Source organism: Notamacropus eugenii, chromosome 1, assembly GCF_028372415.1.
Source record: "Notamacropus eugenii isolate mMacEug1 chromosome 1, mMacEug1.pri_v2, whole genome shotgun sequence".
Classification (NCBI taxonomy): domain Eukaryota; kingdom Metazoa; phylum Chordata; class Mammalia; order Diprotodontia; family Macropodidae; genus Notamacropus; species Notamacropus eugenii.
The window spans coordinates 536,951,439-536,978,381 of NC_092872.1; the positions used below are offsets into that span (position 1 = coordinate 536,951,439).

General features: G+C 37.3%; 1 long non-coding RNA gene across 2 annotated transcripts; it reads left to right on the top strand.

Moving 5' to 3' along the window:
* The first annotated feature begins 6,289 nt into the window (after positions 1 to 6,289).
* LOC140527343 (uncharacterized) lies at positions 6,290 to 26,869 on the top strand. Of its 2 annotated transcripts, none has more exons than XR_011974773.1 (4): positions 6,290 to 6,523; positions 18,683 to 18,790; positions 26,345 to 26,442; positions 26,552 to 26,869. It is a non-coding gene; the product is annotated as an uncharacterized lncRNA (long non-coding RNA). The 2 variants fall into 2 exon arrangements; XR_011974771.1 differs by lacking the exon at positions 6,290 to 6,523 and adding an exon at positions 7,169 to 7,438.
* Positions 26,870 to 26,943: the final 74 nt, after the last annotated feature.

Below are 26,943 nucleotides of genomic sequence, written 5' to 3' on the forward strand. Positions count from 1 at the left end.
TATGATTGGTATAGCATTGAATAAGTAAATTAATTTAGGTAAGATTGTAATTTTTATTATAGTAGCTCAGCCTACACATGAGCAACTGACATGTTTCTAATTATTTAGATATGACTATTTGTGTGAAGTGTTTTGTAATTATATTCATAGAGTTCCTAGGTTTGTTTTGGCAAGTGGACTCCCAGATATTTTATAATGTCTGCAGTTATTTTAAATGGACTTTTCTATTTCTTGCTGATGTACTTTAATAGTAATATATAGAAATGCCAATAATTTATGTGGCCTTATTTTATATCCTGCAACTTTGCTAAAGTTGTTAATTATTTCAAGTAATTTTTTATTGATTCTTTAGGATTCTCTGAGTATACCATCATATCATCTGCAAAGAGTGAGGGTTTTGTTTCATCATTGCCTTTTCTAATTCTTTCAATTTCTTTTGCTTCTCTTATTGCTAAAGCTAACATTTCCAGTACCATATTGAATAAGAATAGTGATAATGGACATCCTTGTTTCACCACTAATCTTATTGAGAATGCTTCTAGTTTATCCCTCATTACATACAATGCTTGCTGATGGTTTTAGATACATGCTACTTATTATAGGGGAAAACTATGCTCTCTAGTGTTTTTAATAAGAATGGGTGATTAATTTTGTCAAAAGTTTTTTCTTCATCTATTGATATATGATTTCTCTTAGCTTTGCTGTTGATACGGTCAATTGTGCTGATAGTCTTCCTAATATTGAATCATGTGTAATTCCAGAGTCTATTTGAGATTGACTCCAAATAGAAGAAAAGTGAAAGACTTTGGAAGTTGCAGCCATGTATGGAAATCCAGCTCCTAACTATATGCCTAATTTCCAGTTTTCTACCCTAGAAACTTTGGGAAATTTCTCGTTGGTTGAAATTTGGAAATGTTCCTTCTCTCCTGATTTAAATTTTCTTGCTCCCAGTTGGAGGGTTCATTCCCTCTAAGTATATTCTGGCATATTCTAATCTGTATAACTTGATTATTTTTTGCTCTTTTGCTTGAATAAATGGGCTTAGTTAATGTTTGCTATTTGAGATGGTCTTTTGTATAATTTCTGTTTTGTGGGAAAGGCCCAAGCCAGTAAGGTTTAGGGTCATTCTTCCTCTTTAAGATAAGGACTAGTGTTAGGGAAGCAGAATTTTGTTTTAAATTAAAAAAAAAACATGCTCCTAGACTATTTTTACTGGGTGGGGGGAGCTGATACACATAATTCTAGTTTAAATGTGTTATCAGAGACTGGCGGAAGGAATGCCTAGGCTTGCAAACCTTCACTTGTTTAAGCCAAGAATTGCTGTCCTCCTTAGAGAGAGGTGGGCAAAATTCCATAGATATCTATCAAAACCTCCTATGAGCTACAATTAGACAACCCATATGGTTGTATGCATCTTACGTGGTTATAGCCACACCTTACACATATGTGTTGTAGTTACTTCAGTTATCTTTCTAGTTGAAATGGATGAGTTATTTGATAGTCTGGTCAGCTACTCAGGGATCAGCTTGTATCAAACAGAAAATGATCAGTTTCATATTGAATGTAGACCAGACCTAGTTCTCTAACACTTTCAAGTAAATTGAATCATTATCTTCTGAAATGCATTTTCTATTTGCATTCTTTCAAACAATGATTTTCTGTGGAGTTGTGCTTATTGTTCTTAACAGACATGCTCTTATTAAATGGAAGAAGGAAAAGAATGAAAAACTAATAGTTATTTTATATAATTAATTGATAATACTATGGAAATCTCCATGTATATTTTGGTTTTCATATATACATATATGTGTTTGTAGATACATACATGCACACATGTACATGTAATGCATGCACACACATACATATGTATACACATGTATGTATACACACATATATACGCATGTACATATAACATATACACATACATATGTATATTGTGTGTGTATATATATACACACACACACACACACACACACACACACACACACACATACATGAGAGAGAGAATTAGGAATTCAAGATGACTCCTATGTTGTGAGCCTGAAGGACTGGAAGCATGGTCTTGCCCCTAACAATAAAAAAGAGGTTAGGAGATAGGGATGCTTTGGGGGTAAAGATAATGAGTTTGTTTTTAGATATATTGAGTGTAAGATATCTACTGAACATTCAGTTCAAGATGTCTAAAAAGCAGTTGAAGATGCAAGATTCAAGGTGAGCAGAAAGACTGGGGCAGGATAGGTAGATTTGACAATCATCATCATAGAAGTGACAATTAAATCCATGGGAGCTGATGAGATCACCAAATAAAATAGTATAAAGGAAAGAGGTCCCAGGACAGAAACCTGAGGGACATCTGTGGTTATAGGACCTGATATGGAGGAGCATCCGGCAAAAGAGATGGGAAAAAATGGTCAGGTAAATAAGAAGAAAACCATGAGAGAATGATGTTCTGAAACCTTAGAGAGAAGAGAGTATCAAGGAGGAGAGAAGTGAACAATCGTGTCCAAGACTGTGGAGAGGCAAAGCTGGATGAAAACTGAGAACAGGCCATTAGGTTTGGCAAATAGATCAGTGGCAATTTTGGAGAGAGCAGTTTTGGTGAAATGATAAGAGAAGAAAGCGAATATACTATTAGAGGAACTGAATTCCTTTAATTTTGACATTCTTGCCATAAATGAAACCAGAAGACACAAGGAAATTGCATTTAAATAGAAAGATGAGTCAGTCCCTATTTGAAAAAGCAAATAATGGAGTGAATGTTTTGTTGGGTTTGTGTGTGTGTGTGTGTGTGTGTGTGTGTGTGTGTGTGTGTGTGTGTGTGAGACCAAAGACAAGAGAGAAAATACCATTCCATGGGACCCATTTTGTCATCTGATAAATGACTTCACAGATTCATTAAAGAAATCAATAAGTTTTCTGTTTAAAAAAAAGTTAAAAAAAGTGATATCTTGGCATAGCTTAGATTTGTACCCCCAAACAATTTTATTTTAATTTTAAAAAGATTAACATGTTTAACAAAAATAATGTGTCTCTCCTACTTTTCCCCTTCATTGAGCAAATTTAAAAAACACACACAACAAAAATTTAATATATTTCTATATAGTCAAGCAAAATATATGTCCATATTAGTCACACCTGAAAATGTATGTCTCTTTATGCATTTTAAGTTTGTCCCTTCTCTTTCAGGAGGTAAATGACATGTTTCATTTCCATTCTTTTGAATTGGTAGTTTGTCGTTGCATTGATTAGAGTTCTATAGTCTCTTAACATTTTTAATCTCAGTAATGTTGCTATCATGGTATAAATTGTTCTCCTTGTTTTCATTTCACTCTGCATCTTTTGATAAAGGTCTTTTCAGTTTCCTCTGAAATTGTCCATTTCATTATTGCTTATGGCACAAGAATATTTCATTGCATTCATATATCACAATTTATTTAGCCATTCCCCAATAGAAGGACTCCCTCCACCTTTAATTTCCCATTTTTGACTACTACTACAAAAAAAAGCTTCTATAAATATTTTTTTTTACATACTGACGGGGGTCGGTCCTAGGCGCCTGGGCGGATAGGGGCCTCCCCGGGAGTGGCAGCCCACCAATCCGAGGGGGACACGGCTCCCATAGAGGAGTTGTGAGCCCACGGGATTGGTCGGGTGGGCTGGATCCAATCGGGTGGTAGGCCTCGCCCTCGGGGCGGGTTAGGATGGCAGCCCGGAAGAACCTCCCTATATAAGACAACGCCCTGAACTGCTCGGGGGACTCCTCCATGCAATAAAGCTATGAACCTCCTGCGCATTGCCTGACTATTGCCTGCCGCCGTGTCCCCCGGGGTAGGTCCGGAGACGTCCGAAGCGGTGCCCACCGAAGGGAGATTCTCACTCGAAGGTCCCGGGGACAGACCCGGGACAACATACAAATCCTTTTCTTCTCTCTTTGATTTCATTTGGTGTTCCCAAACACTTTTTAAAATAGTCTGATGAAGGATAGTTATTTGATCATCTGAGTAACAGTATCACTTTAGGGAGCTAGGTGATGACAATTAAGCAGCAAATACCTAATATCTAGATACCTTAAGGGAATGGACATATCATCTTCAGTTTGTGTCTTTACACTAGCTTACTCCAATGTCTGTAATACAGTCCATTCTCATCTCTGCCTCTTAGAATTCCTAATTTTCTTTAGCACTTTACTCAAATGCCATGAGACCTTTACTACTTCCCTTAGCTTTTTGTATCTCACCCCTATTGCTTTCTATTCATTTATATACACTCACACCCACATCCACACATTTGTATGTAGTTCTATGTGCACATGTAAGTTTTTTTTTTTTTTGAGGACTGGGACAGATAGATTTTTGTCTATCTCTAGTACAGAACATAATTAATGACATAGTAGAAGCTTCATACAAATTTATGAATCATTTATTGTTATTGATGCAGAGCAAATATTAATTAAAAATTAATTTTCATGGAAACCAGCAACATCATATCTCCATACATTTTTCTTTCTATTTCTGCATTATTATAACCTGAGAAAAGTTTCAAGAGGAGGATGTGAAATGGTGGCTACTCCTGGAGATCAGATTTTCTAGGAAGGCTAAATTAGGTTGTCTCTCTATTAATCTGATTAGAATGAATAGACCATTTGTGGTTATGACATAACACAGATAAAAGACTTAAATAAAAGCATTTTCAAATGTTTTTGCCATCAAAATGCTCTCAAGTACTTGGGAATCCTTTGTGTTTTGGACTGTTTTTGCTACTATTTAAGTTAGTGCTGCTACATTTCATGTTTTCTAAGGCTACAGCTCATTATTTTAAAGACTTATTTTATAACCCTAGATTTAATTCATGGATAAAATGCAGGGTTAGATTAAACCATGATTGAGAACATTAAACATTGCTTAGCAAGGCACTTAATTGCCTTCTTGGTGTTTTCTTGTTTACATATTTTCATAGAAATTGCATACCATTTAATATATGTTATATAGTAATTTGTAATTACCAAATGTTTATTCTTAGTCATTTTAATAAAATACACATTTTTCTTTAAAAGTATCATAATTGAGTAGAAGAACATGCTACAAAAATCTGTATCTTTCAGTTAGTTCACTTAAGGGAGAATCCAGCTGCTTTGACAGGGAGACCACAGCCCTGGCACTACCAACCCATCAGCAAGAGTTTATGCCAATTTCAGATGGAATTCCCAAGGAGCAAATAACCCCAAGACGGCTATTGTAAGTGGAAACCTCCATAGAAACTGTGAATGTAATAAAGTCACCTTTGAAATTTAGTGATGTTACAAGAGGGCTAATAGGGTGACGAATAAGGTGTTGTTTTGTTTTGTTTATAAATTGGGAATCAGTGGTCTAGAAGTATCTTAAATGTTTCTTTGGAAAAATCTCCACCTTGGGGGTGATGGGATTGTTGGTGAGGAAGCCTGTATACTATTCTGATCTCTACCACTAACTAGACAGCTGAATGTCACATTGGGTAGAGCTGTATCTAGAGGCAGGAAGACTTCAGTTAAAATCCATACTTAACTGTGTGGCCTTGGGCATGTCACTTAGCCCTGTGGTCTGTTTCAGTTTCTTCATCTGTAAAATGTGGATAATACTAGTACCTACCTCCCTGGGTTGTTATGAGGATAAAATGAGATAATATTTATAGAGTGCTTAGCAAATCTTGAAGTATTATATAAATGCTTGTTATTATTATTTTGTCAGGCAAATTGCCTAGCCACTTTGGGCCTGGAAGGAATGAGAAGGTGGGATCATTTGCCCAAGATCTTTCTGGCTACAGTATTCTATGATTCTCTGAGTTGCTGGTGCTCATATTTTCTTTGCCCTTTCTTTGAACCATTAGTTTTTCTTTGACCTCATATTATTAAGTCATGAAAAAAGGGGGACTTGCTCTTTGAGATCCAGGGTCCAAAAGATATTTTATGATTTGGGCTGACAAAGATGAGAGATGCATTTAAGTTCCCCCAAGTGACTCCCTAAACATGGTATCTTGTTAGCTCACATATATGCTTTTATGTGCCCTTTGTGTCCTATCTCCTCACCATTGCTGCTGACAAACAAGATTTTACTGCCGACAGAGCAGCAGATCTCATATTTCTGCAAAAGAGCAAGCCCAGGTCTCTCTTGCCTTGGGTCATCAATAAAATTCCTGGTTATGCTTTGATTCTAGAATTGTTATTGTTCCCTATGATGCACATCAGAGATAAAAGAAAACTTTATTCTTCAAATACTGGCAAACCTTCAAAATATGGTACAAAAGATCTGAAAGGTTGTAGAGTCAGCTAGGTAGTCAAACATTTACACTGGACAGATCATGCCTAATGCTCCTGAGGTAACTGAATAAATGACCAACTTGGGCAAGTGGGAGGATGCCTGCTCAGTATCAGCTGGCTGCTTGTTATGCTAGCTAAGCATCTTCCAGTGGGACCACGAAGTGAGGTTAATGTCTTGTTGCATTCCAGCAGTTTAATGGAGTGAAAACTGAAGCCAAGATAAAGCTTCAGGTAAGCATTTATTCAGGGGCAGCACAAATGGACTGGTAGAATAACTTTTTGTGAAAAATGGGAGTATTAAAAAAATTCTCATCTTTTTTAATGGATAATCCCTACTTCTCTCTCTGGCACCTAACCAATCTTGTTGGTTAAAGAGTTTATTGATGGAAGCATGAAGGGTGGAGAAGCACAAGCCACATGTCTTTAGCTCATTATCTACGACCTTCACAACTTCAGGACCAAGATAGAGACTCATGAAGGGAAAAAAAAAGCAAGGATAGGAATAAGCATCACTAGGAACATAAGAATTTAAAAAGGATCAGGTGCTTCCATTATGATATGGTATAGGGTTAGTATGGTATAGCTAAACACACTGGCTGGATCCGGAGTTGGGAGGTCTGGGTTCAAATCCTAATTACTACTCACATTGCCATATTTAAGTCACTTAAATCTGGGGCACAATTTTCTCATCTGTTAAAGAAGAGTTTTGGTTAGATAACTTCTGAAGTCTCTTCTAGTTCCAGATTTATAAATGAACTTCTTATATATGCTCTGATTCTAGAAGTTTCGCTTTTCTTTGTGATGTCCATCACTAGGAGTATTCTGGAGCTAGCTTAGACCATCTCTCAGGAGCTGATGTTAATATGAACATTTACAACATGGAAATCAGCAAGGGCCATAAATCAGGGCTTAATTTGTTGTTTTGTTGATTGTCTAGGCATAAGGAAATGTTATCAATACAAATTAGACTTAAAAGTGTGTCAAGTAGACTTCCCTTCTCCCCAGCCCCCAGAAAGTGTTGTTAAACATCTACTGGCATATACCTGCCCATCACAGAAAAATAAAGGAAATTGTACTTTTTGAATGATCTTCAACTTCAAAATATGACATGAAAAAATACATTTGAAAGGTTGTGGAGCTGGCCAGGTAGGCAAGTATTCACAACGGATACCTTGTGGTGACCTCATAAGTTTCACTTTTGTTGAGCTATAGCCACAGGCTAATGGGAGAAATGACATATTGGTTGGGAGAAGTGAGCTGGTTATGATACAGGACAGTGGGGACAGGGCTTTTCTTTTTCTGGAGAGGCAGCTTTTCAAGGAATTCTGAGGCTGGGAAGCTTTCACATTCCACAGCTGATTTTCCATAGTGGAGCCTTGGGAACTTCTTGCTCTCAGGCCTCACTGCCCAAACTCTAGCAGGCCTCTTACAATGTATAATCCCCCTCAAGCTCTTCTGCATGTATATGTTTCCTTTGTATTTGTGGGATCATCTTGTGTTGGTGGAGCCAAATTCTCAATGCAAATAACTTATTGTGTAAGGTATTTATTTTTGAGCTAGAATAACACTACGATCATTCATGTATATTTTAACACTGTATGCTCAATACATCTATGTCCTCTCTTTTTGGGGAGAAATAAATGTGCATAATTAATATGAACCATCTGCCAAGACATCCTTTTGTTGAGGTAAAAAAATAATCCTGATTTTCCAAGTTTTTTTTGTGTTGAAAAACCTGAGTGAGCAGATTCCTCAACGAGGAGGGGTTAGCAGACTGATGTGTATGGTAGTACAGGACGAATGGGATTTTTTTAGCATGTCTGGGCAAAGACAAAGAATTGAAGTATAAGGAGTATCACAGTTCCTTTTTTTCCAGGCTTGTGAAACAATGTGGTACAGTGGAATAGTGGCGAGATCATGGGCTCTGGTGTAAGACAAACTAGCTTCCAATCTTAACTATTTATCTTTTTGAGACTGGATCTCCCTAGCTCCCTCAGACTAGGTGTACAACAGTCGGTAATAGAACCAGTCCCATTACTGATCACCATAGGCATTTTTACCTGCCCTATTTCTGACCTAGGATGGTTTTCTCTCTATCGACAGCCCAATCTCCCACCTCCCACATCCCATCATAGTGGCTCACTATATTTGTACAGGACTTAGCTCACGGCTGCTCAGAGCTACTGAGCTCAAGTGATCCACCAGCCTCTGTCTCCTCTGTAACAGGGATCACAGGGCTGTGCCACCATGCCAGGTTCAATCCCAAATGAATCCTAACTGATACTACATATGTGAGTCTGGGGAAGATACTTAAAATTCCTTGTCCTCAATTTCCTCAGCTGCCAAATGAAATGTTTGGACTAGGTTGTTTCTGAGATCCCTCCTGGCTCTGGGGTTATGGTCCCATGATTGCTCAGAGAACTATTGGGCTTTAGAGCTGGGAAAGACCTTAAAGGTCGACTCATTCAATCCCTCATTTTGTAGACGAAGATACAGGTCCAGACCAGTGTAGAGCAAGTCTAAGGTCACGTAGGAAGCAAATAACAGAGCTGAGATTGTAACATGGGTTTTCTAACTGAAATTCAGTGCTCTTTCCCCCATATAATATTGTTACAACTATGATTTCCCTCCCCTCTCAAACTCCTCACTTTCCTGAGAGTATTGTGTAAAATGGGTCAGGTGTGGTTCACTAACCCCAGAAAACTCTGTACTGTTATCATGGGAATTTTCCATTCTTGTTTTGGAAAACATAGTAAAATGTTACCGAACTTGATGACACTATTAATTGTCATTCTAACGGGCAGGCAAATGAGGTTACAAAATGAACCTAGGAAGATGAGGTGGGAGGGGGCTATGAGGGGTCCCTTATACCACAAGGATAATGTCCATAGTGAGTATGTGTGTATGTGTGTGTGCGTGTATGTGTCTCTGAATTGAGTTCAGCCTAGTGGGTATATGAATGAACCATGTAAATAACAGGGGGATTTCAGACTGGTATGTCTAGTAAGGTTTGCTTAAAATAATAATAATAATAACCTACATTCATATAGTGTTTTAACATTTGACAGTTGCTTCCCATTTATAGTGAGGGGTTGATCAGAGAAGCCTTTATCAGTTCCCATGCTCTCTATACATCATCTTGTTTGACCTTTGCAGCAGCCCTATGACATAGGTGCTGTTATTCTTATCCTTTTTTTAAACAGATGAAGAAACTGAGCGATAACATCAGCCACAAGTACTTAAGTGCACTTTAAGGTTTGTGAAATGATTTTCTGTGAGTTAACACATTTGATCCTTACAAAATTCCTGAGAAGCAAAGGTTATTTATTATCCCTATTTTACAGATGAAGTCATATTTTATAACATATTTTCTGCAATTTCCCAGACTATTAGGATCACATAACCTCTCAACACAATGGAAAGACTAGAGGAGAGCTCTGGAGGTGTTGTCACTGACTCTGTGGGATGAAATTATTATTGCCCAATCCTTTGGTGTTGTTATGGTTCAGTCATTTGTTGGTCATGTCTATCTTATCATGACATCATTTGAGGTTTTTTTGGCAAAGATACTGGAGTAGTTTGTCATTTCTTTTACCAGTTCACTTTACAGATGAGAAAAATGAGGCAAACAGGGCTAAATGACTTACCTAGGGTTACATAGCAAATAAGTGTCTGAGGCTAAATTTGAACTCAAGTCTTCCTGAGTCCAGGCTCAGCACTCTAGCCTGACTCAACTAGCTACCCTTTGGTGTGTGCTGTACCTTTAGATATTCATCAACTTATAATATAGGCCACTGCATGAAACTTTCCACAGGAATAGGGGAAGCCAACTAAGCACAGACACACTTTAAAACCTCCAATTGACTCAGATCCTTTTCTGATCCAAAGAGTTCTTATTTGATGTTCCTTACCAATGCAATTAGCTCTGCCGTGTTGAAGGGCTATAGTAAAAGCATTAGCCTAAAAACACAAGGTAGTTATGCATTTATAAACTGTCTATTGGCAATTTCTGATGGTGGGGAGGGGTGGAAGAGAAGGTGATTCCTTCATCATGGTCATATTTAGCATCTGCTCCCTTCATGCTCTATAGATCAACTATTCTAATTTCCTTATTATGGCAATACAGTCTTTCTGGAAAGACTAGTTTTCCTCTAGGTCTCCCAGCCCTCTAAAGTTGATTGGTGAATATAATTTCCTCTCTCAGTTGAATGGGCTAGCCACACTTGGCTTGGTGACAACAGGGAACACAGATTGATGAGTATTCATTCCCAAGTCAACATCTGTTCATTTTCTTTGGGAAAACTGTTCTCCTTATGCATTGTTCAGTTGCATCATTTCACAAAAAATATGGCTCCCCATTCCATAGTTCCTGCATATGTGTGTGTGTGTGTGTGTGTGTGTGTATGTGTGTGTGTGTGCGTATGTGTGTGTGCGTATGTGTGTGTGTGTGTGTGTGTTACTTCTTTGATTATGGTTAAAATCACTTATCCCCTCATCCCTTTCCCCTAGATTCTTGGAATGAAGTGACTGAGGAAGTTTCTTTACTTTGATGGAATCATATTTAATGGTCTAATGTTGCACATAAAACACATAATGCTCGCAGGTGTCTGTGTGAGGGTGAAGAAAAAATAGTTACAATTGCTATTAATGTGCCATTTTCAACTGCCCAAGAGAGATTCTGCCTTTTTCAACTTGTATAACTCAGTTCCCAGATATGTCCCCTGTGCCCACTGATTCCTCAACTCTGCCTATTTCTAAGACAATCTCTTCATAGATCTGTTCAACATAACATATCATTTGAGTTCTATGGTGAGCACATTGTAGATAATGGAAATATGGTATTACCAAAAATAAAAATTACCTTTCTTCCTCCATAGAAATGTGAGATACACTTGCCAAAGTATCTTGCTTCCTTTTTCAGTATCCTTCTCTCTCCATTTCCCCAGATCATGATTTTCATGAATTTCACAGGTGGTACCAAGGTTCTTACTCAGTTTCCTAGTCCATTGCTACCCTGAGATATTAAAAAAATAGAGGAGGAAGAGAAAGGGGAAATTTACATTTTTATATTGAGTGGGAATTTTTCTCATGTTGATCACAATAATTGTAACTGTTAAAGACAAAATGAATTGCGTATTGGAAGCTGCATGTTGGAAGAAACCTGTGAGTAGCATACTCTCAGAAAATGAAACACAATTAAAAAAAACTGTGATTAATGGACTGGAATGATGATAAAACTATTGAGATGTGACCCATGCTGAGTAGGCTTGAGTGCTTAATTATTTTACTGAAACCTATTTGAAGCCTTGACTGCTCTCCTGCACTTCATGATCTTTAGAAACTTATCATTCTTCATGATGAAATTAACTCTAAAACTCACCCCTCCTTGGTACTTCCTGCCACTAGGGCCTCTCCCTCTTTATTATTTGAAAGGACTTAGGGTTGGTATTGGAGAGCTCCTCCCAGATCTTCCACCATTAAATAAAGGTGTTCATGGTATTCACCTCATTTCCCTAGTTGGTTCATCATGCCTTTTGCTGAGTACCCTTCTACCTCACTCTTTCACCTTATTTTTTATATATCGTCTTCCTTCATTAGACTGTGAACTCCTTGAGGGTACAGACTATCATATGACTTTTCTTTGCATCCTCAGTACTTAACGCAGTGCTTGGTACATAGGAGGCACTTAAATCTTTATTGATTCCAATTGTAGCCTCGTAGTTACACTCTGACTTGTTATGGAGCAGACTCAATAGTTTTATCATCATTCCAGTCTATTAATCAATAATTCAATATTGGGAGATTGATTTCCTCTCCAAACCCTGGAACCTAGGGTCTCCCTTAGTGTCAGAGGTACCACTGTAATGCTAACACTTTTTTTGTTTAGACTCAATGTTGAGCTGAAAGGAGGAATGCACAGATCATTTAACATTTAACACAAAAATGTTTATTTTGCCCCAACACATCAAGGATATGCAGTAAAGATACAACAGCATTTAACTTCTCTGGATAAACTTCCCTTGTTCTCCATGTAGAAACACATCTAATTAGCAGAGCTGGGTAAGTTTACTCACATAGGCCTCAGATATTCATAAGTCCAAACAGCAGTTCCAAATGATTGGTGTTTTTTATCTTAGAAAGTATTTCAGAAAAGCTGGGGACAATCAAATCCCAGGTACATTTATGTCATAGGCCTACCCCATGGCTAGTGAAGTAGGGGTTGATGGGGAAGGAAGCTGAATCTGGGAAGACAGTCTAATCCTGTAGGTCATTTGGATCCTGGCAGCAGCTCTATCTTTCTTTAGGCAAAGCCTCCCTATTTTGTGGGTGGGAGGAAAGAAGTTGTCAGGAAATTTCTGGTCCCATCACATTTGGGAACAGCGAAAGTTACATCCAAATCTCTGAAGAAAAGATAGCTCCCATGTAAGCAATCAAGCTAGCAATAGGCTTAATGCATACAGACTTTATTCTTATTGTTGTAGGAATATTTATTCTACCCCACAGAATATATGTTACAGAAAACTCACATCCTAGCTTTAAATCAATTAAAACAAGTCTCCTTTCTCCAGTGAGCCCTATCTTCCCCAGGGTTTAGATATTTCTCCATCCTTAAAGTACTATCCTGAAGCTGAGACTCTCCTAAAAGAAGAAAGAATTGAATTAGGGTTGGAGGATTGACAAAGGGATGACCCTCTCCTAACTCACTGTGCCAGTGGAAGGCAAGGTCTGGGTTTGTTCTAGGTTGTCTTTCTTTCTTGGTCTTAATCATTTCTTCTATCCAGGAGACTTGGGTTAGTCATTTCACTTCTTGACTATTACTTATTCATTACTACCATCTCTGGCATCAGGAGGTTCCATGGGTGGAATATGGGTATGAGTTGGACAGATAGGTAGGCTCTTACCCTTTCCTTCTACCACTCATTTACCCAGGTCTGCTCCTTATGTGTAGTCCTTCTCCTATCCCCACATCTCAGTTCTAATCTCATCCTCTTGAAAACTAGTAATCCCTGTTAAAAATACAAATTCAAAGATAAGCTCAGTTCATAACAACAGTCATGAGTATGAAAGAAGATATTTTAAAAATTTAAGTTTTTAGTTTTTATGTTACTTATTATATGATAATGAAGCAGCAGGACATAGTGAAAATAGATTGATGGATTTGGAGACAAGGAGACCTGAATTGAATATCCTCCCCATAGTACTTACAAACTGTAGGACCACAAGTTATATAACCTGTTTGGGCCTCAATATTCTCATCTATAAAATAGTAATAATAATATGTCATAGGCGGGGTTGTTTTGACATTTAAATGAGATAACAGCTCTAAAACATTTTGCAAGTCTCAAAGTGATCTATAAATGTAGATTATTATGATTTGATTACAAAGATAAGAAGAACCTTCTTTTATATCATGACTGTCAGAATGCCAACAGAAGTATTCTATCTTAGACTGCTGTTTTAGCTTAGCATTGAGGTAGCTATTTTTTTAAATTTCTACCAAAGGATATCAGAATCTCCAGAACATCTTTATTTTGATTCATCACATATCACTAAACCCTCTTCTTGTAGGGTTTTATTAATTTTTTTTAAACTGGACTTGTGATTACCTTGGTAGAGGGATTTACTCAAAATCCCTTTGCCAGTGTAGAATGACACCTTCTACATAATTTATAGTCTAAAAGAGTTGCTTAGGACACTGAGAGGTCAAGTGATATGTCCAGGGTCACACAGTCAATGTGTGATAGTGTTAGAGCTTGAACCCAGGATTTACTGACTTCTCTTCTATCACCTATATCATACTGAGGCAAGAAGAAGTAAAGTAAATTTGGTTTCATGGTCTCCATGCTGATCCCTTCATCACCAGTGCATCCCAGTAGTTTTGATATGCAAGACAACATAGCACCAGACTGGGATGACCTGTATTAGCAACCTGGATTGACTGTGGGTCAGTTACTGAGGAGAGGATAAAGTGCTATACATAGTTATCTGGTCTGATTTTATTGTTGGAGCACTTGATCTAATGGAGTGTGTGAAACATTACTAAAAAGCTCATTATCATCCTTAGGAGATTAGAAGCTATAAAACACACAAATCTGGAGAAATGGAGTAAGAGAATATACAGCAAAGAAACAGGAGGTTGCTAACTTCCATTAGTAGAAGTCAAGTCCTTTATCTACCACAAGATAACTTCTTAACAGATAAGATATGCAAAGTTCCCAGAATTCTACAAAAGAAAGGTGCTCCATAAAAATGTCAGCAGTTATATTGCTACCTTTGTTACTGCAAATAATGCAGCGTTTGAGACAAAGGCTTCTATGTGATCTATCCAGTGTGCTGAAAAGCTGAACAGCACTGATAGAGCAGTCAGTGTAAACTTCTCCCAGGGGATAAAAAAGAGCTTGCTATTCTTCACTATTAAACTCTGTAGACAATCTTCAGTATAAATTTGCCCTTGGGCATTTCCCAAAGACAAAAGCATTACAGATAAAAAGTGAATCCTACCTCTGACACAGCACAAGTCCATCAATGTCTCCCTCTCTTGCCCTGCTCTTTTCAGAATGAGTAGAATTCTGTTGAAATTATTACGTAATTTGTTGAACTATTTCCTGTGATCTCATTAGCATATCTTTGCTCATTTCATATTATGTCACACCATGTCATTTAACAAACATTAATTAAATACCTATTATATGTGTGGCGTTGCCTTAATATTTGTGTCATAATTGTGATGTCAATGACAGAACACTTGAATCTTGATTCAGGCTGTAAATGTCTAAAATTTGTGACCCTCACCATATTTATGGAATGTATGGAACCACAAAAGGTCAAAATTAACCTTGCCTAGCTTGGAAAGGCCTCAACATCAAATGCAGGTAGATATCCAGTCTCCTGCACCCCCAAAGTTTGTCACATTATTTCTAGGTAATTTCCAGAAATTTGACCCCAAATCATAAGAAAGGTAGTGGGGAGGAAATGAAACTGTCAGCTCTGAAAACAATTGACCAAGAGTTACAGGGGTTATGCAACTGCCATTAACTCTGAAGATACCAAAGGGCTCATATAGGTTATCACAACCACAGTTATCTCTGAAAACTAAAATAACACCAAAGAGTCACACAGGTTAATACTACCACAGCTAAGTCTAAATAAATAAATAAACATACCAATAAACAAATGAATAAATAAATAAATAAAACCAGAGAGCTAACAGTGGTTATTAGCAAAGAGCTTTCCTTATTCTGTTGGAGGGGGGAAGCCTGACATGTGTGCCAGGGAATCCTAGAGGAGGAGATCCACTTTAGTGAGGCCAAGCTTTGATACATACAGTAGGGGCTACATACGTGTATATGGATGCATATTTTAGCTATGACAATGAGCAGTACCAGCAACAATGAGACCAGTTCCATCATAGCAGGGCTTCATGACAGGAACATGGTTCCTGCAGGTGCTTATTCAAGCTCAGGGACCACCTGAGGCTGGTGCAAAAACAATTCTGGGACTCTGCTGTGGCAGAGTTCACGCGGAGGGTGAGCACAAAGGATTGTCATTGTGCCAAGCTCAGGGCACAGTTTGCTTGTTGGAACTTCGCTCTGGAAAACAGGGTTTCTCCTAATAGTAGAAAGAGAGGGGTGGTATTGGTGTGAGGATTCTGACAAAATTCAGTCTTATTTTGCTTGGCCAGAATGGGTAAAAGTGAATTTGATATCAGTGTGATAGAAGGAAAAACTTCCTAACCATCAGAGCGTCCATAGATAAAACCATTGTTTCCTTATGACTTCTATAGGAGGAGACGTGGTTCTCATAACAACAAATCTTAAAGCAGATCTGAACGCCATTGCTGAGGGAGTTAACAGTAGGCCTGATTCAGGAAGACCAGCCTCAAACAGTAGCTGTGCGACTTGTCACTTCATCTCTTTTCACCTCAGCTTCCTCAGTTGTAAGATGGGAATAATCACAGCACCTACCTCCCAGAGTTGTTGTGGGGATAAAATGAGAAAATATGTGTAAAAAGAAAAAGTGGTTAGCATAGTGCCTGGCTTAATTTCTGCCCCACCCTCACCCCCATTAAAGAGAAGATTTATCTTCTACTGAAGATTGAACTAGATGACCTCCAAGATCCCTTCCAAATCAGAGTTTCTGCGAAACTATGAATTGGATCACCCACTTTTCATGGGTGCAAGGAACATCCTGAGCCTGAGGGGGAACAAGTACTATTCTTTCCATTTGGTCAAGTGTCCTTTTACATTTAAAAAAAAAATATTTTTTCTCCATTACATGTAAAAATATTTTTAACATTTGTTTTTAAAGTTTTAGTTCCACATTTTCTCTGTCTCTGCCCTTCTCCTTCTTGAGAAAGCAAGCCACTTGCTATAGATTATACATATGCAGTCATGCAAAATATATTTCAATATCATCTATGTCATGAAAGAAAATGCAGACCAAAATCAAAATAAAACAAGAAAAGTAAAGAAAATGAAAAAAAGGATGCTTTGATGTGTGTAGTCAGACTCCATAAGTTCTTTCTCTGGAGGGGGACAACATTTTTCATCATAAATCCTTAAGAATTTTTTTTTATATTATTGCATTGCTGAGAATAGCTACGTCTTTCACAGTTGATTATTGTACAATATTGTTCTTACTTTGCTTAATGTTTTTCTGGTTCCATTCTCTTTACTTTATATCACTTCATATGAGTTTTCCTAGATTTTTCTGAAACTGTCCTCCTTATCCTTTCTTACAGCTCAACAATATTCCATCACAACCGTATACCACAACTTTGTTCTGTCATTCTCCAATTGATGGATATCCCCTCAATTTCCAATTCTTAGCCACCACAAAAAAGAACTGCTATTAATACTTTTGTGCATATATGTCTTTTTCCTTTTTTTTTTTTTTTTGATCTCTTTGGGAAACAGATGTAGTACTTATATTACTGAGTCAAAGAGTATGCACAGTTTTATAGGACTTTGGGCATAGTTCCAAATTGTTCTCCAGAATGTTCGGCTCAGTTCACAACTACAAAAATGGTACATTAGTGTCCCAGTTTTCCCATATCTTCTCCAACATTTGTCATTTTCCTTTTCTGTTATATTAGCCAATCTGATAGTTATGGAGTAGTACTTCAAAGTTGTTTTAATCTCTGATCAATAGTGATTTAGAACACTTTTTCATACGACTATAGATAGCTTTGATTTCTTCTGAACACTGCCTGCTTATATCCTTTGATCATTTATTCATTAGGGAATGACTCATATTCTTATACATTTGACTCAATTCTTTATTGAAAAATGAGGCCCTTCTTAGAAAACCTTGCTCAAAATTTTGTCCCTGTTTCCTCCTTTACTTCTCATCTTGACTATATTGGTTTTGTTTGTGAAAAAACTTTTAAATTTAATATAATTAAAATGACTCACTTTATATCCCACAATACTACCTATTATTTGGTCATAAATTTTACCTGATCCAGCAGGTAAAATATTCCATGATGCCCTAATTTGATTATGATATCACTCTTTATATCTAAATCATGTACCCATTTTCACATTATCTTGGCATATGACAGTGTGAGATGTTGATCTATACCTAAGTTTCTGCCAAATAGTTTTCCAGTTTTGCTAACAATTTTTGTCAAATAGTGAATTCTCATCTCAAAAGCCTGGATCTTTATGTTTATCAAACACTATATTACTATGGTAATTTACCTCTGTAGTATACCACTGTGTATTGTACCTAATCTATTGCACTGATCCACTACTTTATTTCTTAGCTAGTACCACATTGAAAGTTTTATTTTGTAATTTTCCATTCTTACATTTTTTTTTTTTTGCATTAATGGGAATCCCTCCTCTCCCCCAAAAGGCAAATAAGATATTTGTAAAATAGTGTGGAATGTATTCATTGAACTTTTTCAGCTGGAGTCAGGAAGTGATAATGATGGCTGCCACATCACAGGAGGAAACCTGACCTAGTAGGCTGGGATCTTGGATGTTTTTCCAGGTTGCTTTGTTGAAGATGTGCAGCCCATTTCTAGGCCCCCTGATAACTGAGTTCCTTTTTCCATCTGCTTACCTTTCCTCTGTGCCCTGGCTTCCTCTCCATTGATATTCCTTACCTCTTTCGCTTCCTGTGATTTATGGCCTGGCAGAAGCCTGATGAATCTTAAGGAATGGTTTGAAGTCCCTTAAGATTTGCTTTGCTATGGAGGACCTAGAAAAGCCTTTTCAGCTTGTTTTATTTTGTTCCCATTTAACTATTATTTATAACCAGAAGATGATTCAGCAGTGAATTGACCCAAACCTTCACCTGAAACTCAAACACACCACATTGAGCTTGAACTTTCTTTGAGGTTTAATTAACTTTTTAAAATCCCTCTGCACTGCTTGGTTGCAGGCTGCAAACAGAGGACCAAAACACCATAAGGAAAGCTGTTATCATATTTTCCACACGGCTGCAAGGAGAATACACTAGTGTGAAATGGGGGAGACCAAATAAACGATGGTAAGTATAGTACTCTTTTACCCCTCCTTAGGCTGAGGAGTCCATACTGAGGTGCTCTCACTAGCCCCAGAAATAGAAAGACAGGCCTTTTCTTTCTTCTGGAGTCTCCAAGCAAGAGTAAGATATTTGGCTGTTTACATCAGGGAATTGGTTTGCCATTGTAATAATTGATTATCCAGCTAAAGCAATAATAGAGAAAAGACTTTTTATCCTGTTCATTTTAGGCTGCAGAAAGGACCCTCGTCATTCCATGTCTAAATTACTGCATAGGATCATGGACTGAAAAATAGAGAAGATTTTAGATTTTAGAGGCTGATCTCATTTTAAAGACGCAGAAACTGAGTGCCAAAACAGATGATGTACCTATGGACGCAAAAAGTATAGCAGACATGGGATTTTAATCTAGTTCCTTTGATTCAAAAGCCACAGTTCATTCCACTGTCCCATGGTATAAATGGCATATGTTGGGGACCTTTCTGCTTCTTGTGTCTTTTCTTGCTTGCCTACCACTACCAGAGTCATCTTCCTAAAATATAACATTTCTGTTTGTAGGTTCTATGGGATATGTACCTTCTTTACCTTATAAGTTATAAAAATGATTTTATTGTATGTTTAATTCTGTTGTATTTAAAATAAGAAGGATCTGTAAAACAATTCAACTTTTCAAATGTATTCTACCTTGAGCAAGTAGAATAAGTAATATTATCACAACCACTTTAACATGGCATAGTTGAAAGTCTATTGGATTACAAACTAGAAGATCTGGATTCCAATTAGTTCCTTCCCATTTTTTTTCTTTTTTACTCTGTACCCTTGGGCAAATTCTTTAAATTTTTTTTGGCTTCATTGTCATCATCAGCAAAATGAAGGAAATACACTAGATTATCTCTTAGGTCCCTTCTAGCTCTAAATCCCACAAACTTAATATAATCAAGCAGAATGTAAGAATCTATTCCATTTTTGTTACTAAAGCCACAATGCCCAGAATGGAGCCTTGCAATTGAACTGTGATAATAAAACCGGAGGCCTCCCATTTTAAAGACTGATAACCGTGAGGCACAGAGAGTTCTGCTATCTTGTTTCAGATCATTTACCTAATTAGTGGTTCAATCAATAATGGTAGAATTCAGTTTTAACACAGTGGCTCATCTCTATGCAGATAATTTCCAGATCTATATATCCAGCTGGATATATATATATATATATATATATATATATATATATATATATATATATATATATATATATATATATATATATATATATATATAGCTCCAATTCTCTCCTGAGCTTGAGTCTCATATTAATAATAGATATTTTGAACTAGATGTCCCACAGGCATCTCAAACTCAACATCTCCAAAACAGAACTCATTTCATATGTACCTCACTTCTGCCCCTACCTCATACCAGCTCATCTGAATTTTCTTATTTCTAAGGAGGGCTTTATGATTATTCCAGTCACCTAGGTTTTTAGTGTCCTTGCTATCTTATTTGAATTCTTACCCCCTCCACCACATACCCAGTTATTAAATCTTACAGTTTTTATTTCCACTTCATCTCTCATATGCTTTTCTCTACTTGAATCACAGTGGAGTCTCTCATCACCTTTTAATCTAGACTATTATAGTAATTACTTAATTGGCCTCCTTGCATCAAATTTCTCCCCATTCCAATATGAATTATATACATCTGACAAAGTGAATTTCCTAAAGCATAGGTCTGATCATGTCGCTACCCTGCTCAATAAAATCTAATGGCCCTCTATTACCTCTGGGATAAAATATTAACTCCCCTTTTTGATATTTAAAGATCTTTACAACCTGACCTCAACGTACTTTTCTGCATGACTCTCCACCCCTGGTTTCTGTGGTTTTACTTTGACTGTCCCCCATCACTTTAATGTATTCCCTTCTCATTTTTGCTGCTTAGAACCTCTGGTTTCCTCCAGACTCAGCACAAGCACCACCATCTTTTTACATGAGGACTTCCCCAATCCCCGCAATTGCTAATTCGCTCTACTCCCTCCTTGTTACTATTTTGTATATACTTTTCAGAAGGTAAACACTTTGACCACAAGGATTGTTTCTCACTTGTCTTTATATCTCCAGTATCTAGCCTGGTATCTGACACATAATAGTTGTTCAACAAATGCATATTGATTCCTTGTTTGCTTAATTGATACATTCTAAAATTACTAAAATGCAAATTTATTACTAAAATGAAAGTCTTTGTTTTCCACTGCCACTTCCAGGCCCTCCCTATATCAATATATATTGAGATTCATTCATCTATTATTTATTGCTGAATCAAGTTTTGGTGGCTGTTTTCTACTGACTTCTAGGACACTCTCCTTCACGTTGAGTTTCATGCCTGGAACATTGTCTTTCTTTTCCAACTTCTGCCTTCATACTAGGAAATTTCTGTATATATTTTAGCAATACTTCAAGCACCCTAATTTCTTAATTACTCAACTCAGTCATTTTTCATGACTCATTCCTCCACTCGGTCACAGTTATAGAGATTTTCATGCCTTTGATCTTACTGTCACCTACAAGAGTTCCATATCCATGTTCATGAACTCTAAAATGTAATCAGACACTTAACTGATCATAATCTATTGTAATTCCTCTTCTCTTTCTCTGTCTTGCAACTCTAATACCTGTTTTTCATCTTCATTATGACCTCTAATCCCTTGGCAACTCTGGTTATTTTCCAGACCTTTACTCTTCCCTTTGTCCATCTTGACCCCTTTGTGAACCAATTCAACCCTACACTATTCTTGTCTCTCAGGTCCCTTGCCCTTTTACCTTTTTGAACCCAACCTTAGATTACTCTCACCATCCTCTGCCTTTACTCCTATGCATGTGCTGCTTAATGAAGTTGGAGAAAACTATGAAACCATGATGTCTGGTTATAGTAAAAAAAATGCGTTACATATTCTCAACTGGACCCTCACTGCAAGAAGGCAATTCTTTTGTACCTCCCTAATCAATTTACTATCATCTTCATCATAGGGTTGCTTCCAAATCTTTTCATCCTTCATCAAATCTCTCATAGTTCCTCTTCCTGCACCCACCTTGTCAGCTGAGAACCTTGCCTCATATTTCACTGAAAAAATTGAGGCCTTTCATGGAGAGTTCTCTTTTCTCCCCTGTTCTTTTTCTCACGTCACTCAGTTGCCTTCTTCTACTATGTCTTCTATTCCCATTTCATGTGAAGGTGTGGTCTTTCTCCTTTCAAAGGTAACCTCTTTACATGTAAAATGATCTCATTACATCCTACCTTCCCCAGCAGATTGTTCCCTCTATCATATCTCATCTTTCACTAATTTTCAGTTTTTCCCTCTCTGCTACTTCCCTATTTGATACAAACGTGCCCCTCTTCCCCTCATTCTCAAGAACCCTCATGTGATATGTCCAACCTGTTTAGATACTGTGTGTATATATATGTATATATATACACACACACATACATATATATATTCTTCCTTTTGTGATTAAACTCCTTGTGAAACCATTTATGATTGATGATTCCACTTCCTTTTTTCTTCTTAATCCTTTATATTCTAATATCTAACCTCATTATTCAACCAAAACTACATTCCTTTATAATTTCAATGATCTCTTATCTAATGTTTTTCCCCCATTAGACTGTGAGCTCCTCAAGGGTAGGGACTATCTTTTGCATTTTTTTTTTTTTTTTGGTATCTTCAGCATTTAGCTTTGAATAGGCTTTTAAATGCTATTGCCTGACTTGACCTTTCTTTATCCTTCTTGACTGGTTTGCAGCCTTTGATGACTCTCTTCTCTTACATTCCCTCCTCCTGAGGTTTTCAAGACATTATACCTTCCTCATTCTTCTACCTACTGCACTATCCCTTCTCAGTATCCTTTATTGGATCTTTATCCATGTCACAACTGCTAACCATGGGGTGTCCCAATGCTCTGTTTTGGGCCTTTTTCTTTTCTCCCTCATACTATTTTACTTGGTGATTTCATAAGTTCCAACAGATTCAATTATCATCTCAATGTAGATGATTCTCAGGTCTATTTGTTCATTTCTAATCTTTCTCCTAACCTCCAGTTTTGCGTCTCTAACTGCATACTGAATTCTAAAACCAGATATCCTGTAGATATCAAAAACTCTACATTTCTACAAATGATCTCATTTTCTTTCCCCTACCCCAAACCTGTTCCTCCTTTCCAACTTCCTTATTGCTGTTGAAAATACTATTAACTTCCCAGTTACCCAGGCTTGCTGTCATCCCCAACTACTCTTTCTCCATCTCTCTCTCTCTCTTTCCTGTACCCATGTCCAATAAATTGCCAATTCCCATTGTCTCTACATTGGTAATATCTCTTGTATGTACCCCATTCTCTCTTTTGATATTTTACCACTCTGGTACTGGCCTTCATTACCTCCTGCTTAGACTACTGCAATAGACTTCTGATCCCCCTGCCTCAAGTATTTCCCCACTCTAATCCATCCTCCACTCTGTCACACTCTGTAGCTGTCAAATTGATCTTGCTAAAACTCATATCTGACCATATCATCCTCCAATTCAATAAACCCCAATGGCTCCCTATTGACTCCAGGATCCAATATAAACCCTCTGTTTGGCTTTTCAAATCCTTCCATTACCTGACTTCTTTCTTTACTTCTAGTCTTATCTTTTATTCCCCTTTAAACACTCTGCTATATGGTGACAATGACCTCTTTGCTGTTCCTCAAACAAGACTATCTCTTTACTCCATGCAACTTTACTTGATGTCTCCCATGCCTGGAACTCTCATCTTCCTCATCTCTACCTCCTGGCTTTCCTGGCTTCTTTTAACTAACAGATTGTCTCACTTCCCGCAAGAAGCTTTTCCTGTCCTCTTTAATCTTAGCATCTTTTCTTCAAAATTATCGCTACTTTTCCTGTATATAGTTTATTTGTCTATAGGTGTTCATGTGTTGTTTCCCTCATTAGACTGTGACCTCCTTCAGAGCAGACTGTCCTTTGCCTTTCTTCTTATCCCTAGTGCTTAGTACAACGCTTGGTCCCTAAGTAGGCCCTTAATAAATGCTTCTTGACTGATGGATTTTTGCTATAATATTTTGAAAAGACAAATGTTTACATGAAATGCATAATTGCAATGAAACTGTCCAGGGATTGTTGCATAAAAAGGGACCTTTACAGAGTCTCTAACAGTTACACTTGAATGGATAAATCATTAGGTGCTGACATTTTATATTTTTCCCTTTTCTTCAAAGGCCATGTGACCTAATCTGAGGATGTAGTGAGGCTTATATCAGAGTTCTGCTATAATATGATATATTTATTCTGCACAAGGACTGTGGTATGAAAATCAGTGTATATCAGGGAAAGACTTGAACCCAGATTATTCTGACTGAACTAAGCTATTTATGCATTACAAAACATTACCTCATGGCAATAGATCAATCTTCCCCAAATAACATCAGGAATTTTGAAGATCATGTCCAGTTTTGGTTAGGTTAATTTTGTCCTGATATTCAGATATAGCTATTGAATATGAGCATTAACTTATTCTTAAAGTAATAGGAACTTTGTGAAGCCAGAGTAGGGCAATGGAAAGAGCTATAAATTTGGAGTTGGAATAAACATGTTCAGATACTGGCTCTGTTACTACCTGTGCAACTTTAGATCAGACTTTATCACTCCAGTTTTTGAGATGGCAAGTCAGTGCAGTGTAAAGAGTGCCAGGCCTAAAGTCAGGATAGAACTGAGTTCAAATCTAGCTTCATTACTTAATAGCTGCATGATTCTGGGCCGGTCACTTAACTTTTGTCTTCCTTAGTATTCCTGGGAATAATAATAACCCCTATTTCCTAGGATTGTGAAGAGAATCAAATGAGATAATATATTTAAGGAGCTTAGCACACAGTAGGCACTTAATGGGTTTATTTACTTCCTTCAGATTCAGTTGCAATTTTTGGTAATGGTACAGCTTTACTTTTTCATAAAGAGCAGAATCTCTCTCTCCAGAACTGTTAAGAATCATCCCAGGTCTGTTCCATCAGGGCCTCATATAAATCTTTTTATCTATCTATCTGTCGGTCTGTCTGTCTATCTATCTATCTATCTATCTATCTATCTATCTATCTATCTATCTGTCATTGATAGAATGACTTTTCTTACACATACAGTATAATTGACAGTAGGGCACACACATGTATTGCCAAGGTAACTCATGCTTCTGGTACTATAGAGCTGTAATGTTTATTCCCTTATTGTGGTATCCTAAAACTGCTACCTACTGGGATTAGCATCTCTAATAGATAAATCTTTTACCTAGCCTCATTGTTCATGGTCTTTTTTTTTTTTTTTGGAGCTCTCTTTTCTCATCTACCAACTGTGTGAGAAAGGTTTGAGTTCCTCTGTTGTACTTCTTATGAGAAGGAGGAGTGATATCTCTCTACCCTAGCAACTATGGCAGCCACTTATACATGGCTAGAGTGTGTGCTCATCTAGGTGAACCTCAGTTTTGACCTTTGCTTCCTCATTCATTTATGTTTAATTTCCTGAGCCTAGGTTGCCAGATTCTACTCCTGAGATAGATATTTTGTAACGGTAATTTAAATGGGAAGATCTTTCCCATTCATTAGTAGTTCCATGTGACCTGCTTACATGGAAGACTAAGTCACATGTGGTGGAAGGAGCTTGCTGAATGGGTGGAACAGGAAGGGTCCAGTAGAACTGGGAGGAAGTGAGTGACAGTAGTTGGAGCAGAGGGAGAGAGAGGCCCCAGTAGGGGGGTTGAGAAGGCTTGGGAGTGGCTTTGTCCCCTGTAGTGCTAATGTGTATTGAATTCTTGGCTACTATGATGGATTTGACTTTCTGGTTTGAAGATTTGACTTTCTGGTATCTGAATAAATGTTTTTCTTCTACCTTCTATATGGAGAGCCTGTCATACTTTGCTATACTTTGTGATTGAAAACTACACCAGCATATTCATAGCTGTGACTATTGCCTTGACAATACATATTTACAGCCTTGGACACTATCTCGTGTCTGAGAGGTTGCAAATTCTTGGAAACCTCAACTGAGATGATATAACCAATAGAGGGTCTGGGTTCAAATTATGCAAACACTGAGGCAATTTGCTATTACTATGTAATAGCAAAAAGAACTTTTGTTTAAATGTGATAATGGTCAAAAATTAAAAGAGGGAGTTCAGGGTTCTAGAAGTGGTGGAAAGAACCTGATAAAAATCCTTTGAGATAGTAATAGGAATCTTCTGGCTCACTGACTTAATTTGTCCAGAAGTTTCAATTAACCTAATGATGGTTTCGCCTTTAAGTCAGGTCAGGTCTTTCCACTCCTTGGACAAATATAATATAATATGATATGATATGATATAATTCTGCTGTCCATAATAATAGCACATACCTTCTGAGGTTGTTGTAAGAATCAAATGAGATATTTGTAAAGTATTTAGCATAGCTCCTGGCACATAGTAGAAGTGATAAAAAAACTAGTTTAAAAAAATCCCAAAGAGAGTGCTACATATTCTTTTGATTATTCTAGATTACACAGCAACAAGAAACTTGGAGCACCAAACAAAACTCTGATATGGTTCCTTTGCCTATAATCAAAATAGAAATCGGTCACTCTACTATCCAAAGGTAACTTTAATAATATTTTCATAAATTGATGGGCCAATAGGAGAAAGGTGGGAGGGATGGACCCTGGCTTTAGCTTTCTTTTCATTCACTTTTCTCTTTTCCCACTCAGATCAGACACGTTGCTAATGGGCCTTCCAATAGTTAGAAAACTGAGCTGTCAGTACAATTGGAAGTAGAGTCTAGTGAGACAGATTTTTCAACCAGTGAATTCTTCATGAAACAAGTATCTTCTCTCTCAAGGAGTCCTGAAGAATCATGTCTAAAATCCAAATGAGATTTTCATTTATGAAATCTAATTTTAATGAGACCTGGGATACCCTCAGGGTAAGATCACTAGATTCTGTTTCCTCCAAAAGCATCAACTTTGAATGTGGTTTCTTATATTGAATCTACTTAGAACTTCCCTAAGACAAAGGATTTGGGAATTTTCAAGCTTAGTATTCAGACCCTTGAATTTTCCTAGACACTAAGTTTCTATTAAGTTTCTCCCAAGGAAATACT